This window comes from Haliotis cracherodii, unplaced genomic scaffold, assembly GCF_022045235.1.
Source record: "Haliotis cracherodii isolate W230 unplaced genomic scaffold, xgHalCrac1.p SCAF_5, whole genome shotgun sequence".
Lineage (NCBI taxonomy): Eukaryota > Metazoa > Mollusca > Gastropoda > Lepetellida > Haliotidae > Haliotis > Haliotis cracherodii.
The window spans coordinates 46,918,349-46,936,523 of record NW_027266308.1 but is presented as its reverse complement, the minus strand read 5'-3'; the positions used below and the strand labels follow the sequence as shown (position 1 = coordinate 46,936,523).

Here is an 18,175-nt window from a genome sequence, read left to right as displayed (position 1 = left end):
TGAACAATATGAAATGTACTTTACAGGAGGTAATTTGTCGGCACTTTCAACATTCAAAAATAAAACTAAGTCCAAATTGACATAGCAGAAACAGACTATAGGCATTATGGACCTGTTCTCACCTGTCGTCAAGGTGTCATAGGTCACTTTGATCTACTTACACCTGGTTATGCCCTGTTTCACAATAGTCTGTTTTATTCACATTTTTATACACTTTTACGTGTAAAAATGCATGAAAACATTTGATACGCTGTATTTGTGCCACGGCCCAATCAGTACTAATTTAGTTGTTTGACTATTTACATATTTTGTATATTAACTGCAATTATTTAAGATCTGAGGTCGAAAAAACAGGTTTTTTTTCATTTCCGTGAGTACTTTAGGACGACATACATATTCTCCAAAAGTCCTTCCCATGGTTTAACTAAGAACAGTTTTCACGTTGCCCATTTTGATTCCCCTACTTGCAACATTTGTGGCGACAAATATGGATCCTTCTTTGTAACTTGTGACAGCAGCTTCTCTCTGGGCCATGCACATACCTCCGTGAAGCGCTTCAGCATTGAAGCCCGTTCTGTTCAGATACTCGGTGACAGCATCCGCCTTTTTCTTCAACGTAACGAACAGGTGGTTCAATCAGGAATCTTGAGAAACTTTTCATTCTTCTGCTGCTCTGTCATCATGTAGGCAATATGCTCTGCATGATCATCTCAAACTGAATGAATGTGTACCATGCACGGGTCACGAAGGCAGCTACGCGCAAAACGCTCCAGTGTTGGAGACATGGTTGATGTGAACATGACAGTCTGGTGGTACTTCTTCCCATCCTCTTCAACATCCACTGTTTTTGGCAGCTCTTTAGACCCCGACATTAAATCAAGGATCCTACGTTTCTCCAGAGTATGAGCGAGTCGACCTGGCGTGGCTACTATAATCTCGCAACCCGAACCGAGCTGGAGGTTTTGCTCTTCACGAGTCATGCCTCCGATAACTGTGGCGGTTCGGATGCCACTTGTTTCGCCAAACCTAAGACATTCGTCCGCCACCTGTCGAACCACTTGACGTGTTGGTGTAAGAATAATAGCATAAGGGGCTTTGATCGAATCTTCCATCATCTCAAGCTTCGACAATCCTTGAATCCACGCGAAAAGAGGAATAAGTGCGGCGACTGTCTTCCCACTACCAGCAGGAGCAACACCAATAACATCCCTGTTTTGTAGACCAATTGGAATTGATTGCATCTGGATAGGAGTGGGTTTTTTGTATCCCCTTTTGTCAATAAACTCTCTTATTAACTTAGGAACTGAGAGGTCATTCCATGATCTCAAAGGACAGGGAATTCTTTCTCCTTTACACCTGATCTTATGGTCAGTTTTAAAGGTAAGCCAATCTCTTTGACTCATATCCTCCAAAGATTTCTCAGACCAGTGACGGTCATCCCGTCTCTGCTTAATTTCAGCATGTTCATCGAGTGACGGTGCTCCATGGTTCGAAGTTCTTTTTAGTTTGATCGAATAGTGTTTCCCACCTTTCTTGGCATGTTCAGCATTTCTGATCTTACCGTCCATATCTTCAGATGAGGTGACCTTTCTGTAAGTGTCTCTGCTCCGACCACACGTGTATTTCTGCTTCTCGGTCCGTGACGGTCTCACTGACAGATCTACGTCTCTGATTGTCTCTACTTATCGATCTGTATACATGTTCCGTGTTCGCTCTCGATGTGTTACCCCAACCTTATAACCAATGTCTTCAACATACCTCTCACCAGGCTCTCAGTGTTCCATATGATATCCGTGCTTGATGTGGCGAATAGAGATTTACGCTACCTTCTTTCCTTATATCTGAGATACTCTGTCCGCTGTATGTTGGTAGTATAACGCTAGCCATACGTTTCGGCAATCGATACTGTAGTCAAGGGTGACTGTCTATACACACACGCACGCAGCCATGATAGCCTCGGTGCTTATAACACAATAGTGAAATAGTACGCTATATATATATATATCTGAAAGAGACACGTCCAGCGTCAATACGTGGCTATCAATGTCTACATAAGGTCGTATATATACATTCATGTAGCTATACATAGTGATACATGCACACCCAGGTTGTTAGTATACAACGTAGTTATATATAGTAATACATGCACAACCAGAATGTCAGTATACAATGTAGCTATAAATAGTGACACATGCACACCGAAGATGTTGGTATACAACGTAGCTATATATAGTGACACATGCACACCGAAGATGTTGGTATACAACGTAGCTATATATAGTGACACATGCACACCGAAGATGTTGGTATACAACGTAGCTATATATAGTGACACATGCACACCGAAGATGTTGGTATACAACGTAGCTATATATAGTGACACATGCACACCCATTATGTCAGTATACAACGTAGCTATATATAGTGACATATGTACACCCATTATGTCAGTATACAACGTAGCTATATATAGTGACACATGTACACCCAGGATGTCAGTATACAACGTAGCTATATATAGTGACACATGCACACCCATTATGTCAGTATACAACGTAGCTATATATAGTGACATATGTACACCCATTATGTCAGTATACAACGTAGCTATATATAGTGACACATGTACACCCAGGATGTCAGTATACAACGTAGCTATATATAGTGACACATGCACACCCATTATGTCAGTATACAACGTAGCTATATATAGTGACATATGTACACCCATTATGTCAGTATACAACGTAGCTATATATAGTGACACATGCACACCCAGGATGTAAGTACCAAATGTAGCTATATGTGGTGACACATGTATACACATGATGTCAGTATACTAAAGGCTATATTTCGTGACACACATACACCCAAGATGTCAGTAGACAACGTAGCTATGTATAGTGACACATGTACACCTAGTATGTCAGTAGACAACGTAGCTATATATAGTGACACAGTACACCCATTATGTCAGTATACAACGTAGCTATATATAGTGACACATGTACACCCAGGATGTCAGTATACAACGTAGCTATATATAGTGACACATGTACACCCATTATGTCAGTAGACAACGTAGCTATATATAGTGACATATGTACACCCATTATGTCAGTATACAACGTAGCTATATATATTGGTACATGCTAACCAAGTATGCCAGTATACAGTGTAGCTATATATTGTGGTACGTGTACACTTAGGATGTCAGTATACAACGTATCTCTATATAGTGACACTTGTACACAGGATGTCAGTATACAACGTAGCTATATATAGTGGTATATGTACAACCAGGATGTCAGTATACAACGTAGCTATATATAGTGACACATGTACACCCAGGATGTCAGTATACAACGTAGCTATATAGTGTGGTACATGTATGCACAGGACGTCAGTATACAACAAAGTTATATGTAGTGTTACATGTGCACACATGATGTCAGTATACACAGTAGATATATATAGTGGTACATGCTAACCAAGTATGCCAGTATACAGTGTAGCTATATATTGTGGTACGTGTACACTTAGGATGCCAGTATACAACGTATCTCTATATAGTGACACTTGTACACAGGATGTCAGTATACAACGTAGCTATATATAGTGGTATATGTACAACCAGGATGTCAGTATACAACGGAGCTGTATATATACATGTACACCCAAGATGTCAGTATACAACGTAGCTATATATTGTGACACATGTACACAGGATGTCAGTAAACAACGTAGCTATATATAGTGACACATGTACACAGGATGTCAGTATACAACGTAGCTATATATAGTGGTATATGTACACCCAAGATGTCAGTATACAACGTAGCTATATATAGTGACACCTGTACAACCAGGATGTCAGTATACAACGGAGCTGTATACAGTGGTATATGCAGACCCAGGGTGTCAGTATACAACGTAGCTATACATATTGAAAGGTTGTCTGTATACAAAGTGGCGATATATATTTGTACATGTACAGTTAATATGTCAGTATCCATCGTAGCTATGTTTAGTGAATCGTGTACACCCAGGATGTCAGTATGGAACGTAGCTATATGTAGTGACACGTGCATGCCATAGATGTCAGTATATGAAATAGTTATACCTGGTGACACCTGCTCAACCAGGGTGTCAGTACAAAACGTAGCTACATAGAGGTACATGTACACGCAGTTTGTCAGTATACAATGTAGCTATATATAGTGACACATGTACACCCATTATGTCATTATCCAACGTAGGTATATATAGTGACACATGTACACACAGGATGAAACTATATATAGTGACACGTGCACGCCAAGGATCTCAGAATATGAAATAGTTATACCTGGTGACACCTGCACACTCAGGATGTCAGTAAGCAACAGATGTACACCCGAGGTGTCACTATGCAACGTAGGCATATATAGTGACACATGTTCACCCAGGATTTCAGTTTGCAACGTAGCTATATGTGGTTACACATGTATACACATGATGTCAGTTTACAACGTAGCTATATTTCCTGCCACATGTACACCCAAGATGTCAGTATACAACGTAGGTATATATAGTGATACATGTACACCCAGGATGTCAGTATACAACGTAGCTATATAGTGTGGTACATTTGCACGGCCCGGTTGTCAACACAGAACATTATGTTTCAGACAATATGTAAAATCAGTCAGCGTGTCAATGGACAATGAATAGATTTGTCACTTAAATTGTAAAATGACTAAAATATTTAGACATTTTAGAAATTGCCTAAATGAATCAGATTTAACCCATTGAGTGCAACATGTATATTGGTACGTATTCACATTGGGTGTTAGTGTATAGCATAGCAGGTTGCGCATGCGCCTGAATAGCATGTCGCTGAAAAGAATGCTCTGTCACAATCGCGTTAATTATGAGATGATGTTGTGCAAAAATAATGTAATGTGACCTTGAAGCAACCCGGAATGGGTATATGTGAGTGAATCATGAACATTATTGAGCGTTTTGCTTAAAATCAAATGTCCTAAATTTAAACAAATGTGAAGGCGAATTAACACAAGTATTGTCACTGCTGACTGACCCAGCGTCCAGGCAATCAACGAACAATGGGCAGCCCGAGCAGGGTCATTGAAGCACTGACCAGTTCTCACAGCAAGGGAGATGGCCTACGATGTACAAAGTGTGAAGGATGCACGCATTGACATTTTCAAAGCAATACACAGACGGCTTGGACAACGTGAGGGAATTTATTTTGAAAATGAACTGTTTGAAACATACACTGATGATAAAGAAAACGGAACGAAGAGAGGAAGAGTAGACAAGAACAGTCGACGTGATCCCGAAAATTGAAGTCCACCAAAACGTGTTCACAGAGAGCATTCCAGGAAGTCGGTGATTGAGAAATGTGCGTCTGGTGTATATTGCTTATATGACATTTTTACAAACACAACCCCCTTCCACATACTGGAAAAAAACCAAGCACTCAGGAATTGCAAGCCCGATCCACGCCCGACCCACGTGGAGACAGTTCAATGGACAAACAACGAGGTAAAGATTTTTCTACCCTTATCCATACCACGTCCAATTTTCATTCTTTTAAAATCTGTTGTTCTGAAACTCTAAGCATTGTAGCCGGTTTTACACAGTTGATCGTGTTGTTTCCACGGGGACATTCTAAGGTATGAAAAGCGCAGCAATATGCTGTCGAAAAACCACGTGGTGACCAATTTTCCTTTGCACAAGACTGATATTTTTGCAGTCAAGACATATAACTCACCCGATATCTAATATAATTCAATGTTTAGCGTCATGAAAACATTTGTCCCATGAAACAGCGCATGTTCCTTCACTCAAAAATCATTTCTTTGTTTTGAAGAAACACAACCGTGTAAATACAAATACATGTATCACCAAACGTAAGTTATGCTTTTATTAAATATAATATAATAGACACTGGGGTTTCACCAAAAAATACATGTTGTAAAACAACCGTGTGATAAAACCTGCGCACTTGTCAACACCTACCGTTGGCTATTTATGATCAGTCAGATGTGGTGATTGGTAAAAACTAGGAGGATAGGGGTGGGATACTTGTGTTAGGAGGGTCACCTCACCTGTTAGTGATAGCTTGGTATGTCACTTTACCAGTGTAACAGGAACAGACTTTGGGCACATTTAGACACCTAATATTTTCATGACTTTGCGTTGTGATTCTTTTATCAAGGAGATATTGATGCCGAAAATACTAATGAATATGTCCACGGTCCCTCCGTCTGTCCGTTACGACCTCAGTTCGTTGGATGTAGGGCGGTGATTCACGACAAAATATAATCCAGTTTCAACAGTTTATTACAGAAAATAAAACACACACACACACACAAAAATCAACTGTAACAAAATATAAATACGAACTCGACAACAATTACAAATCAGTCAATCCTATTCCTAACTAAAATTTACATTATTAAGCCAAAAATCCTACTTACTTATACCTTAAGAATAAAACTCAGAAGCAGCCTAAAGCAGACGAACAAACCCCTAACTAACCCACTTTAATAAATTATCACTACAGCATCCTTAACACAGTCTACGAGGACAAACAAACCACCCTTCCAAACCTAACACAATCGGTCAATGTAGCTGCATCACATAGCTTAAATGATTTCCTAATTAAATCCACCCGTCCAACCCACCTTTATAACAGTTTACCCATGAATTCTAAAGTTGCCACATAATATAGATCTTTATTGCCGAAAATCACTAGGGATTTGGGAATTGTTCGACCTCCGAACAGGTAATTTGGTGTGGTCTCCCTCATCTGTAGTGATCAGACAATGAGAGCATTCGCGCCAATCAGTTATATACTCGTTAGGACACGTAACCTCTGGGTCAACACGTCTAAACGGTGCAGCCACTGGCTAATCCAGTCTGTCACCAACCAATCGGGGCGCTCTTACCATACGACCCACGATTGAAAACACTGGATCGGCATGCAGCCGACAAACACACGTGCCCGCACGTGGGGCTAGATCTGAAATGTGCTGTCCCAAATCGAACTACATATCGGTTAGGAACTATTAACCACGTAGATGCTACCATCTATCCTACATAATCAGAGGAAATTTCAATATTTCTACACCAGAATGAGGGTAGGGAGTTCGGACATTACCGCAACACCAGATGCACTTTACAACATGCTCATGCGCCGCAATGTTACATGTCTGCAGTGTCCGTTTGTTCCATAACATTGGACTAAGATGAGTTGACTGTCAAGCCAGTATTCCTCTTTTAAACATTAAAATACTACTTTGTATACACCGGTCATTTAATTGTAAAGTACTCTTTGTTAGCCATTTAGAAGTTGTCGGAACATGGGGACCTAAAACGGTTATGGATAGCAACTTTAATGTTTGTAGCGATGTTTCAAGGTAAATATAACATACGAATACTGAGTAAGCCCATTGAGTAACATTGTTTATGTATTTTTACTTAAGCGTAATTTTACTTGATTATATTTTATACAAAATACTATTTCGTAGTTCCGTATGGAAAGGCTAAATGGTTTAATGCATTTCATCTTGTATACTTTTTTATTAGATGTTAAGATGATACTTTAAAAAACATGTTACTTTACTCTACTCTCTTGCCACATGCCGCATATCACACATATCACATGACACATCAAACATATCTCATGACACATCACACATGTCACACATCACATCACACATCACATATAACATATCAACTGACACACTACGCACGACACATATCACATGATGCACGACACATACCGCATAACACATATCACATTTATGACATATCACATGATGCACGACACATATCTCATAACACATATCACATGTATGACATATCACATGATGCACGACACATTTCTCATAACACATATCACATGATGCACGGTACATACCTCATAACACATATCACATATATGACATATCACATGATGCACGAAACATATCTCATAACACATATCACATTTATGACATATCACATGATGCACGAAACATATCACATAACACATATCACATGTATGACATATCACATGATGCACGACACATATTTCATAACACATATCACATGTATGACATATCACATCATGCACGACATATAACACATCTAACTTGACGCATTAAACGTATCATGACACATATCACATGATACATGTCACATATATATCACCTATTACCTGTCACCTATCACATTATTCAGATAGCATGACACATGACACATATCACATTGCACTTGATGAATTCCAATATCAAATATCGCATGATATATGGCAAAATAACACATCACACATCATATACCACTTGCCACATACCATCACATGACACATCACACAACACAACACATATCATATATCACATCGTACATATTAGATGACACATATCACATATCCAATGACACATATCATAAGACACATCACACAACGCATATCACATATCACTTTACACATATTAGATTTTAGATGACACATATCACAGGGTGCATGACACATTTCCCATATCACATGACACGTGACGCACTACACATATAACATGACACATGTCCCATAACATATACCACATAAAACATGTCAAACATAACGCATATCACATGGCGCATGAGACATATCAAATGTCATATGCCATATGACGCACGACACATATCGTATGACATCACATATATGATATATCACATGACACATGGCACATACCACATTCAACTTGACACATCAAACTTCTCATAACACATATCACATGACACATGTCATATATCACTTAACACCTGGCACATCTATATCGCCAATTACCCGTCATCTATCACACATGACGTGATACATGACATAATATCACATTATCCATGATGAGATGGGATGTGAAACATATTTAATATCAAATATCAAATTACACGTCACACATCACATATTACATTTCATACATACTACCCGTCATCTATCGCATGACACACATGACATGACACATAACGCATATCACATGTATCCACGAGGAATGACAAATATCAACTATCAAATATCACATGACACATATAACATAAGGGGCGATGGAGTAGCCTTGTGGTTAAAGCGTTCGCTCGAAACGCTTCAGACCCGGGTTCGATTCTACACATGGACACAATGTGTGAAGCCCATTTCTGGTGTCCCCCGCCGTGATATTGCTGGAGTAATGCTAAAAGCTGCGTAAAACTATACTCACTCACTATAACATATTACATAACATTCAATGTATACCATGATATATTTCGCGTGACACAACACATGATACATCACACAAATCGCATTTCACATGATACACCACATGAGACATATATATCACCTATGACATGACACATGACAAAACAGGAATGACACTACTCACATCATATGCCACATGACAAATACCGGACGCCACATATTACGAAAAAACGTTTCGTGGCTCATACCACAGAATACATGACACATATCACAGGTAAAATGATACATATCATAAACATATCACATATCACATGAAACAAGACACCTCACGCATATAAAATTAATCACATATCACATAACACATTACAGAACACATGTCACCGGATACATGATATATATGGCACATTACATAATACATGACGCACGACACAGGACGCATATAAACAAACTCCTGACAAACGTCGCATGGAACATATCTCCTGATATATATCGCAAGACACAGGACACATTGCATATAAAATCGCATTACACATATCTCACCTCACATATAAAATGACAAATGGTATATGAAATGAAATATAGCAGATATGATATGACGCTTATGACATATATGGCACATCACAAATATCAATTGATCACATCACATATTACAAAAAAAAAATCAAACTTTGCACCAACGTTGGCCCAACGTAGGACCGCCGATCAAAATAACGTTGGCCCAATGTTGTTAGCTAACGTTGGCCCAACGTTAGATTACGCCTGTTTAATTCCTCAATACCTCCCAGGCACCCTGAAATGTTTGTACAAACTAGTTAAGACATCAGGTAACAAGCACTTCATTCTGCAAGCTGAATTCACTTTGAACTCTGACCATGAAAGAGTTGAAATAAAAATTAATATTCGAAGTTAAAAACATGTAAAGAATCACATTTTTCCGAAAATATACACATCATAATCAAACTTTACACCAACGTTGGCCCAACGTAGGACCGCCGATCAAAATAACGTTGGCCCAATGTTGTTAGCTAACGTTGGCCCAACGTTAGATTACGCCTGTTTAATTCCTCAATACCTCCCAGGCACCCTGAAATGTTTGTACAAACTAGTTAAGACATCAGGTAACAAGCACTTCATTCTGCAAGCTGAATTCACTTTGAACTCTGACCATGAAAGAGTTGAAATAAAAATTAATATTCGAAGTTAAAAACATGTAAAGAATCACATTTTTCCGAAAATATACACATCATAATCAAACTTTACACCAACGTTGGCCCAATGTAGGACCACCGATCAAAATAACGTTGGCCCAATGTTGATAGCCAATGTTGGCCCAACGTTAGATAACGCCTGTTTTATTTCTCAATACCGCCCAGTTTGCCGGAAATGTTTGTACCAATCAAGTTAAGACATCAGGTAACAAGCACGTCATTCTACAAGATGAATTCACTTTGAACTCTGACCATGAAAGAGTTGAAATAAAAAGAAATATTCGAAATTAAAAACATGTAAAGTATCATATTTGTTTTCCGAAAATATACATATCAAAATCAAACTTTGCACCAACGTTGGACCAACGTAGGGCCGCCGATCAAAATAACGTTGGCCCAGTGTTGATAGCCAACGTTGGCCCATCGTTAGATTACGCCTGTTTAATTTCTCAATACCGCCCAGTCAGCCTGAAATGGTTGAACCAATCTATTTGAGACATGATGTAACATGCACTACATTCTGCAAGCTGAATTCACTTTGAACTATACTGAACCAAATCAAAAACTTCACAATCCTAAAATTTTAACATTTTGACCAGTTATCATTGTGGGCCCTTATTGTGTATTTAAACAGTAATGGCCACGTATTGTCTTCAGATAACACCCGTTTTTGTGCAGGTGAATCGTTCAAAAACATGTGCACAGCACTATAGTGGCAAACGTGGTTTTCACCTGCAACTGGTCACGTGGCCATAATACAGCACGTGTTTCAGCCATACTTGTTAGCAGTCCTTAACAAAAAAAAAGAAAAACACAAGAAAACAAAAGTCTTTACGGCCATTTGTCATGCCACGCCTTTCAAATGTGAAACGTGAACGTGCCATCGGCATGTTGCAGACGGGAACGTCCGTAGCTGAAGTCGCAAGGATGATGGGTTGTAGTCGACGGACTGTTTATGATTTACAGACGCGTCTACAGCCAACGGGTACCACCGCTGATAGCCCTCGGCCAGGTCGACCACGTGCGACGTCACATGCAGAGGATCGTCAGATTGTCTTACGTCACCTCCGTAACCGATTTCTGACGGCTACATCAACCAGAAATGAACTGTTTAGGGGTCGACTGAGTGCGCAAACTGTTCGAAACCGTCTGAGAACTGATCACCTTCAAGCACGACGGCCATACTGCGGGCCGATTCTGACTCAATTACACAGACGTCAACGTCAATTGTGGGCACAGCGACACTTACGATGGACTCAGAGGAATTAGAATCAAGTCGTCTTCAGTGATGAATCCCGATTTAATCTTCGATTTGCTGATGGTAGGGCGAGGGTGTGGAGGTGCCGTCATGAACGTTACGCCCAGTGTTGTGTACAGGAAGTTGACAGATTTCGAAGCGGAAGTGTCATAGTGTGTGGAGCTTTCTGTGGCAATGCACGCCCCAGGCTTCTTGTCATCCGTGGCAACCTCAACGCTGCTGCTTACCGCGACCAGGTACTGGCACCAGAACTTCTGCTTTTTATGGCAGCACATGGACCCGGTTTGATTTTCCAACACGATTATGCCAGACCCCACACAGCAGTTTTGACAAGGAATGTCCTTCGGAATGCGGGAGTCAACGTCATGGGCTGGCCGTCAAGGTCTCCCGACCTCAATCCCATCGAACACGTCTGGGATGCTATTGGCAAAAGTCTGCGCACTCTCTAGAACCAACCACAGATTTTGCTAGATCTTGGCACCATTTTGCAGCAACAATGGCGTCGTCTTCCCAATCATGTTTTCACAAGCATCACAAGGTCCATGTTGAGGCGTTGTGTGGCAGCTGTCAACGCACATGGTGGCCATACTCGCTACTGAACTTGTGTGCCAGCAGATTCTCGTGTTTGGGATTTATGATTTAAACTGTTGATGTTATTACCGAATACCGTAAGTGCTTGGAACAAATTATGGTTACCACCGTTAATTAAAATCCTTCTTTGGACATAAATGATTAGAAATTACCTTCTCTGATACATTTGTCCGTTGTGTATCATATATGGGATTACTTTTAAAAATGTGAAGTTTTTAATTTGACTCAGTATATATTTGCGAAAGAGTTGAAATAAAAAGAAATATTCGAAGTTAAAAACATGTAAAGAATCATTCCGAAAATATACACATCAAAATCAAACCTTGCACGAACGTTGGCCCAACGTAGGACCGCCGATCAAAATAACGTTGGCCCAACGTTGAAAGCCAATGTTGGCCCAACGTTAGATTACGCCTGTTTTATTCCTCAATACCGTCCAGTTTGCCTGAAATGTTTGTACCAATCAAGTTAAGACATCAGGTAACAACCAGTACATTGTGCAAGTTGAATTCACTTTGAACTCTGACCATAAAAGAGTTGAAATAAAAAGAAATATTCGAAGTTACAAAAATGTAAAGAATCATATTTTTTCCGAAAATTTACACATCATAATAAAACTTTGCACCAACGTTGGCCCAACGTAGGACCGCCGATCCAAATAACGTTGACCCAACGTTAGATTACGCCTGTTTAATTTCTCAATACCGCCCAGGCAGTTTGAAATATTTGTACCAACCTGGTTAAAATATCAGGTAACAAGCAGTAAGTTCTGCAAGCTGAATTCACTCTGAACTCTTTCCGAGGAAGAGCATGTTAATGAAATGTGCTGTCTTCTGGCAGGGTACCTCGGCATACATAGTTTCAAATACGGCCAAGGCAAAATTCAAAATGTTTTTAGTTACGTGCGCAATTTCGTGATACAATATTTACTTTCCAAAACAACTTTCAAGACTATGTGCAAATTGTTCACAAATGTTTCAACACTATTTAAAGATATATGATTTTCCCACGAGTTTGTAAATTTTAAAATCATCAGACAATAAGCCCGGCACGAATTGAAACATTTAATTTTCCTTGGCCTTACCCAATACATTCAGCATTGAGAGCAACACTAAGACAGGCTAAATAATCCATGCATCGGATCTCCTATGATTCATTGCCTTGATCCATTAAAAAATATGATGACAGCAACAAAATGACAATCGAGTTCTGGTTTAGGTGACCTTTATTTATTTGTTAAATGAAAAGTCAGAACTTGGGCCAAGTGGTTGAGGAGCCTTTTCAGTCCTCAAATGAGGAATCAGACAAACACAGGGATGATCTTCAACCTTATCCATGGTCACTGCTTTTGCCTTGGTAACTGAATAAAACAATGACGCAAATATAATTAAATTCCAAGGTAAGAGACATAATTTTGATCCTTAAAAAGTTGCCTTCCCTCAAACAATAATTTGATGTCTGAAAAAGTTTCAGCAGTGCTACCTCCACCCGTCCAAGTCATTCAACTGTTAAAAACTGCAAAAACTGGGAAGGTGGCATGGACAATAATACCATGATGCTCTTGGATCATACATTGGCAGAAAAGCTTTTAACACTAAAATGAACAAGCGTAACCTCGACTCTTTCCTTTTTCAAAGTTCAAAACATGAAACAAATAATATTTGTTCCGAAAATACACATATCAAAATCAACATTTGCACTGCAACTCTCCTATTGGTATAGAAAGTGTTTTTCACATTTGGAAAGAATCCATGTGGCAGTTCTCAAGTAAAAGGTAGCACAAACATAGAATTAAAAACAACATTCTAGGTTCAAAACATGCAAAAAAATCATATTGTTTCATAAAATACATATATCAAAATCAACATTTGCACTGCACCTCTTCTTTTAGTATAGAAAGTGTTTCTCACATTTGGAAAAAATCCATACGGGAGCTCTCAAGTAAAAGGTAGCACAAACATAGAATTCTGTGTTCAAAACATGTGAAAATTTCATATTGTTTCATAAAATAGACATATCAAAATCACCCTTTGCACTGCATCTCTCCAATTAATATCTCAAGTTAAAGGTCGCACAATGTTGAATCAAGAAAAAATTCTAAGTTCAAAACAAGTAAAACATCATATTGTTTCATAAAATATACATATTAAAATCAACCTTCCACTACTCTCACACACAAAAATGTCTTTGGATAAACGGACAGACGGATATCCTTGGTATGGCTTTATCAACCCGCCCTTTTAGATTCGGGATATCATTAAAAAAGAAACATCTAATTTTTTATTATTAAAGATGTTTGTATATATTATTGCAGGGCACATCATACATTAACACTTAATCACATCACATATCGCATTAAAACCCATTACATGACACATATGGCACATGGCACATCAGAAATATACAATTAATCACATATCACACAAGACAATACATGGCACAGATCACAGGATACATGACACATACGGCACATGGCACATCATAAATGTACAATTAATCACATATCAAGAAAATACGTTACATGACACAGATCGCTGGATACATGATACATATGGTTCATGGCACATCACACCTATAAATTCAATCACATCGCCTATCACAAACAAAAACATTACATGACACAGATCACTGGATACATGACACACATGGTACATGGCACATCACACATCAAACATCACACATATAAAATTAATCACATTGCATATTAAAAAAAACCAAACAATTCCATGACACATATCACAGGATACATGACACATACGGTACATGACAGATCACACATCACACATAGAAAATATAATCACATTGCATATAAAAAAAATTAAAAAACCAAAAACATTCCATGACACATATCACAGGATACACGACACATATGTCACATGGCACATCAAGGATATACGAATAATCACTTCACATATCACCAAATAAAAACATCACATGACACAGATCACAGGATATATGACACATATGGTACATGGCACATCACTCATCACACATATAAAATTATTCACATTGCATATGAAAAAAACAGAAAACAAAACAATCCGTGACACATATAACAGCATACATGACCCATATGTCACATGGCACATCACGCATATACAAATAATCACATCACATATCACCAAAAGAAAACATTACATGACACAAATCACAGGATACATGACACATATGGTACATGGCACATGGCACATCACACATCACAAATCACAAATAGGCAATTAATCACATCATATATCACAAAAAATATTACACGACGCAGATCACAGGGTACATGACACTTCCCAGAAAGAAGTCAGTCGGTGTGCTGTCCGTCAAAACAACGTTGGTCCAACGTTGATAGACAGCGTTGGCCCAACGTTAGATTACGCCTGTTTTATTCCTCAATACCTCCCAGGCTGCTTGAAATGTTTGTACCAATCTGGTTAAAATATCAGGTAACAAGCACTACATTCTGCAAGCTGAATTCACTCTGAACTCTATCCATGAAAGAGCATGTCAATGAAATGTGCTGTTTTCTGGCATGGTGCCTCGGCATACATAGTTTCAAATACGGCCAAGAGAGAATTCAAAATGTTTTTAATTACATGCACAATTTTGTGATATTATATCTACTTTCAAAAACATTTTTCAAGACTATATGCAAATTGTTCACAAATGTTTCAACACTATTAAAAGATATATGATTTTCCCACGAGTTTGCAAACTAAAAATCATCAGACAATAAGCCTGGCACAAATTGAAACATTAAATTTTCCTTGGCCTTATTCAATACATTCAGAATTGAGAGCAACACTTAGACAAGCAAAATAGTCCATGCATCGGATGTCCTATGATTGATTGCCTTGATCCATTAAAAAATATGATGACAGCAACAAAATGACAATCGAGTTCTGGTTTAGGTGACCTTTATTAATTTGTTAAATGACAAGTCAGAACTTGGGCCAAGTGCCTTTTCAGTCCTCAAATGAAGCATCAGACGAACTTATCACTCTCAAGTAAAAGGTAGCACAAACATAAAATACAAAAACATTCTAAGTTCAAAAAATGCAAAATTTCATATTGTTTCATAAAATACATATATCAAAATCAAGCTTTGTAATGCATGTCTCCAATTAATAAAAAGGGGTTCCTTAAATTTAAAGAGAGTCCATGTAGCAGTTCTCACGTTAAAGGTCGCACAATATTGAATTAAAAAAGAACCATTCAAATATTGTAAAAAAATAATATTGTTTCATAAAATACACACATCAAAATCAACGTTTGGACTGCACCTTTTTTTATTAGAATAGAATGTGTTTCTTACATTTGGAAAGAATCCATGTTGCAGCTCTCCAGTAAAAGGTAGCACAAACATGGAATAAAAACATTCTTGTTTTAAATTGTGAAAAGGAAACCTACAGGCGATATATCTCCTTTTTACCATCCCTTACACCACGAAATCATAATTTCTGTTGATTGAATACCCAGAATAAGTTTGCATTAGTTATGCAAGAGATACGTAAATATTAGTTTTATACTTTTTAATTCACAATAATTTTCCTATCAAAACATTACAATCAGCTAAGGTTTAATCAATTTCACTGTCCTATTAGAACCAAACAATCAGTTTGAGTTTTGCCAATTGGATTGCCTTCACTCAGTCACAGTCATTCATAATCATCAGTCATATCATAAAATTGATAATATGTTTTTTTTACATGAAATATAATTATATAGATCGATTGTTATATATTCATGGGTACAAAATCACGAAACATTTTGGGTAGAAAATATTTTTATGGTACATAACAAACATCACGTGTATCTTGTTTCATCCGTTCTGAGAGGATAGCATAGTGGGTAAAGCGTTCGCTCGTCACGCCGAATACCCGGGGTAGATTCCCGACATGGGTACAATGTGTGAAGCCAATTTGTGGTGTTCTCAACCATGATATTGCTTGAATATTGAATAAAGCGACCACCCACCCATCCGTTCTGAGAACGGGAGATTCTCAGAAAAAAGTTTGCAAAGACATTCTAACACCATTTTCCAATTTCGGCTTCAAAACTTAGACTTCGATATGTACGATGCTGTATGTGCTTCCGATTTCAGGAAGGAGTCATAAATTTACAATAGTTTGATTATTTTACATAATCTGCATTATGCTGCTATTAAATTGTTTTGTTACTATGTAAATAAGTTCAGATTATAAATAAACTTATTAAAGTTTTGATACTTAGAAAGCTGGGGCAGAAAAGTTTCAAGAGGACAACTCGAGGCATTGATTGCCAAGAATATATTTAGTGGCACTTCTCTGGCACGAAGACACCCTAGAGGCAGAAGAGGTCTATGAGGACATTTCGAGGCATTGATTCTCAAAAATATTTTGAGTGGCACTTCACAGTCACGAAGACAACCTGGAGACATTTTGAAGCATTAATGACCAAGAGTATACCAAGTGACACTTCTCTGCCACGAAGACACCGTGCAAGAGGCATTTCGAGGCAATGATTGCTAAGAATATGTTCCAATGACACTTCACTGTCACGAAGACGCCCTGGAGGCAGAAGATTTCTGAGAGGACATTTCGAGGCATTGATTGCTAAGAATATATTCAATGACATTTCACTGTCACGAAGACAACCTGGAGACAGAAGAGTTCCATCAGGACTGTAACGAAGACATCCTGAAGGCAGATTTCTAAGAGAACATTTCGAGGCATTGACTGCTGAGAAGATATTCAGTGACACCTCACTGGGAGGAAGAATGCCCAGAAGAGATCTAAGAGGACATTTCGAAGCAATGATTGCAAAGAATGTATTAAGTGGCACTTCTCTGTCAAGAGATCCAATAGGACTGTCTCGAAGACACCCTGAAGGCAGACGATTTCTCAGAAAACATTTCGAGGCATTGACTGCTGAGATGATATTCAGTGACACGTG

At 38.4% G+C, this 18,175-nt stretch overlaps 1 pseudogene; it reads right to left on the bottom strand.

The window, feature by feature from the left end:
• Positions 1–420: 420 nt before the first annotated feature.
• LOC139443715 (probable ATP-dependent RNA helicase DDX23 pseudogene) lies at positions 421–1,568 on the bottom strand (annotated as a pseudogene).
• Positions 1,569–18,175: the final 16,607 nt, after the last annotated feature.